Source organism: Humulus lupulus, chromosome X (genome assembly GCF_963169125.1).
Source record: "Humulus lupulus chromosome X, drHumLupu1.1, whole genome shotgun sequence".
In the NCBI taxonomy this organism is placed as follows: domain Eukaryota; kingdom Viridiplantae; phylum Streptophyta; class Magnoliopsida; order Rosales; family Cannabaceae; genus Humulus; species Humulus lupulus.
Window position 1 is genome coordinate 110494047 of NC_084802.1, and position 4672 is coordinate 110498718.

The 4672-nt window shown below is 33.3% G+C and overlaps 1 long non-coding RNA gene across 2 annotated transcripts; it reads right to left on the reverse strand.

Annotated features, from left to right (window-relative positions):
• Positions 1 to 516: 516 nt before the first annotated feature.
• On the reverse strand, positions 517 to 2925 carry LOC133803770 (uncharacterized). 2 transcript variants are annotated; one of them, XR_009878139.1, is made up of 4 exons: positions 2568 to 2925; positions 2109 to 2156; positions 1525 to 1611; positions 517 to 1418 (listed from the first exon to the last, which is right to left on the reverse strand). It is a non-coding gene; the product is annotated as an uncharacterized LOC133803770 (long non-coding RNA). The 2 variants fall into 2 exon arrangements; XR_009878138.1 differs by having other exon boundaries at positions 1525 to 1648.
• Between the last annotated feature and the right edge of the window lie 1747 nt (positions 2926 to 4672).

The following is a 4672-nucleotide window of genomic DNA, read 5'->3' on the forward strand; positions in this document are numbered from 1 at the left end:
GGATTAGGATTTTGGGGGCGTGAAGTTGAGCTTCCAGTATCGCCATGGCCGTCATATTGATTTTGGGTTTGCTTTCCAAGATGATGAGGTACAGAGGTGCCTTCTCCAGCGAGGTCAACCGTACGAAATTCTCCTTGATCTCCAAGTCTCTCAAACTCATTGTCACACATTTAACATTTTACCACCATAATGATATTGGGATGAAAGTTTTCTGAAAAATATTAGTAAGTCTAATCTAGCTCTCAATGAAAGCATTAAATTGTTATCGCGGTTTTTAGACAACAATAGATTAAGAAATCTGAATAAGAGAGATTAAGCTTTTGTAAATCGTAAAATAAGAACACAAGAAATTTTACATGATTAATGGTCAAAATCCACCTAGTTCACAAATCTATATAATTTTGTTTATGAACTCTTGGAGAAATTACTTCAGACAATTTCTGCAAACATTTTACATACAAAATTCAATCCCTTTTACTATCACTTCTCTCTATATTTATAGGGGATTGACGGACAATGTTGAGTAAACACACAATATTTGATAACTTACAAGAATGGGTAACTTCCCAAATACATAATTCCTTATATTTGTTAATTCCTTTAATATCAGACATTTATAAGATAACATTACAAGTATTAATTGCGTATAAAGAATCTCCGAGTCTGTGGAGATTCACCCTTAAGCTACAAGCTGAATGTATTCCTCAAACTGGAGGTTATACACTAAAGCAATTTGACCCGAGTAATGCTCGAAAACTAACTGTGGCGATCTAGACGTTGAGTTATTTGATCTCCATCACAGACATTTAGGGTGATGTGGAGGATCTCACGATAGCCCAAATTGATGACATAATCTCGAGCTATTTAATCTGAAGTTACTGAAATGTCTTCAAAGTCTTGTAACTTTCATCCATTGTTTGACAATTGTACCTCAAACAAGGCGAGTTAGCTCGTATTTGTAGGGTACAACAAAGACATTTTACCAAGCACTATGCATACCAATATTTTTCATTAGGCAAGACTTACAACTATAAGCAATCAGACAAGACTAACCACTTCAATAACACTTGTTCCCTCTAAGTCTATCATACTCTGCGTGCTCGTTATAGTGTGCAAATAGTGCAGCTGGCCAAATCACATTATCAAAACAGAACCTTGACCACCTCTCGAATTCAAAACTGATATTACTCTAAACTACACTTTTATTTTACAAGAGCTTCAAACTGGTTATAGAAGGCATAAATATGATTTTTTTTAAATATAAAACATAAAGAATAAAAGGTCTCAATGCCAGCTGTACCTAGAACCATGCACCTCTATGTTGCCACACCAAATCCAGCAGTAACAAAGGTATTCAAAGTAGCATCCTCACTTGCATCAGGCAAGACAACGGCATGCATTTTGGCCCCTATATTGGACTGAAAAAATAATAGTAGATGAATCATTGCCTCTTGAAATGTCAAATGAAATTCGAGTAGCAATAATGCAAGACAGAAACAAACAAGAGTAGCTAAAGAGACTTACCTAAACACATCTCCCTTTAGCTACTACCTTGCATATATATGCATCCTAGCCTTTAAATGTAAATGCATCTTGCCTTTGTGCTTTGTACTGCATACAACTTGCCAAAACTTAATTATTCCCTTCACTGCAATCCAAAGAAATATATATAACCTAAAATTAAATCCTACTGCGCATGACAGTACCAATTATATTGTACCAACTTTGTTTTAGAATGCCAGTGACAACTCCATTAAAATCACTTGTATTGGCAAATTCACAAACAGCAAACATACAAATAAATGTGAAAAAAAAAACAGGGAGGTGAGATCTTACTTCTTTAACACCATTTCAAACGAGAACATGCGATCAAAGGAGTTTGTTAAAGTACTCAAAATAGATCGAATATGAAGAAATAATGAAATCCAAAAAACAAAATAGGTGCAGAAATAAGAGTTGCAATCTAAAACAAGGTTAAAACATGAGATATGAATGAAAAGAGGAGATAAATCATGACTAACTACTAAGCGACCAAAATACTTGAACATTATCTACAATGTTCCAGCAACAATATTTTAGCTTACTTAGGCATTTCATCAAACACTTACATTTCATTTTGCACATCCAGCACATCACAATCTATGAATAATCCATCACTGCAAGAAGCAGTTTGTTAGCTACAATTTCCCCCAAAGCAACCACATATTTTAATTAGTAACACCAAAACTGTGTCATCATTAAATTTTTTTAACAATATCTAAAATATTTCAAACAACAATCTTTTTAGTTTATTTAGGGATTTGATCAATCACTTAGAGTTTTTAGCTGACCCAACAAATATTATAAAACTATCATGAATAATCAACCACAACAATCAAATACAAACACTAACTCACAATTATTACAAGAAAGCTTATAAAGCCGTGAATTTTTTAAGAAAAAAAGTTACTAATCAATTAGAGAAAAGTTTATGAGGACAATGTTGGATCACAATTCACAAAGATTGATGGTGTTTATCAAGATACATGAAAACTGCAGAGAAAGAAAAATAAAATGTACAAGCTTACCTGAGGGGATGAGACTGAAAGAGGTGTTGGAATGAGACACCAGGAGTAGTGGCTAGAGAGAGTAGAGCGAGACAGAGAGGGATGCCGGAACCGAAGTCGGAGGTGAGAGACCGACATAGTGTGAGAGAGAGAGTTAGAAGGAGCATTAGCTTTTAGGTTTTTGAGAGAGAGAGTGAGATGAAGGAGTGTCGAGGCACAACTCCCTTATTACCTATCAGACGAAGAGTGAGAGTAGAGAGGACATGGTGACTACGGCGAGAGAGAAAACAAAGAAAGTGTGTTAGAGTACAGAGTGATATGGGAATGTCGATATATTTATTTTCCCTTTTTTTTGTTTTTCATTTTGGCTCTTGTTAATTTTTCAGACCCGCTCAATTTTTTAACTTTACCGCTTTTTCACCTTATACTAATTATAATACACTACTTTTCCAATAAAGTTATAATCCATGTATTATGGAAAGTTGTGTTTGGTGTAGTGTAATTTATTTAAAATATAAAAAATAAAACTCCTCTTTGCCAATCAATAAACTAATCTATTTTCAATTAATACTAATTATATAAATATATTAAACAAATTTAAGTTATATCATAATTTAAATTTAACTATATAAATTATTATCAAAACAAATTTAGAAAAAAAGAAAGTCTAATTTTAAAAGTAGTTAATTAATACAAATTTTTATAAATATATTTACACAATTTATTTTAGTTTTAAATTATATTTTTTCTTATATATATTTAAGTTTCTTTGTTTGATTTTAAAACTGTTGGTATTGGGCTTTTATTAACTGTCAGTGTTAGGATAAATTACGACAGTTTATAGCTGTCGGTATTGGCCTTAAATTAACTACCGGCATTGGGGTCAATAGCGATAGTTTTTAACTGTTAAAAACAATATATGTCACAATTAACTGTCGGCGTTGGTCTCTATGCCTACAATTTCTAATTTTTGGCATAGAGTCACGTCGAGCAATTATGACAATCAATGGAGTTGACTATCGTGGCTTGGTGTTGCAAAAGCTCAATTTTGTAGTGGTGATTTATGTGTGCAGAGAAGGGTAAGAATTAGGCTGCAAGATGACAGTTGAATTGGGGCCAGAAATATGTGTCTCTCGTGACGGCCATATAACTGCCGAAACGATCTACTTTGGGGCACGTTTAAATCTTCAATTTTTTGTTTAAAAAATGATACTATTGTTTTTATTATTGCTTTATCTTTTACAAGTGTTTCATTTTGGATTTAACTTTTAAAAGTGGGATCCAATTTCATAACTTTTCATTATTTCAAGTAACAAAGCAATATTTACCATTTTTATATATATGCGCTCGGTTTATGTTTTATTAGAGAAATCGGGGTGTTATAATTTAGAGAACTGAAAATTCAAATAAGAAATCAATTGCAAACCGAAAAATAAAATTCAAACTATAACCAGAAGAAGAACACCATTTGAAAACTTCAAAATTGGGGGGAAAACACCACAAGGCTCATACACAAGGAGTACATTGTCCAAATTCACAATTTCCTAGCCCGTCATAGATGCCTGAGGATTTTTCTACGAGGAGAGGGAATTGGGATTGAATAAGCCTTTGAAATTCTAAAGACAAGCACTTTATTGACGAACTTCTTAGAGAAAAACTTATGATATTTCAGAGCTAGAGAGGAAGGGGTTAAAAAGAGAGTTGAGAAGTGTGATCAAGATATCTAAACCCTAAAAGACACATTTTATAGTGTAGGCGTCGTCATTAAGTCTAACCAATAGGATTAGAGCTTTTAAACACATCATTTGGAGCTTAAAAAACGACAATGTTCGAACCAAACATTTTCTAAGTGACTTCTTCGAGGTTTCCTTCTACTAGATAAAATATCCCCACTTGAGTGAATTTCTTATTTGACCCCCACTCTTTAAGCCTTTGGCTTCTTATAGGCAATATAGGTTGCTCATCAACCTTTGTAGAAGTCTCCTCTTGAGACTCTTTAATCATGATGGATTCTTGAGAGTTGTTGTCACTATATAACATGTTCTCAAAGAACTCAACCTCTCTAGATTAAATTATCACATTAGGCTCCAAGTCTAATAATCTATAGGTCTTTCTATCTGAGGCAT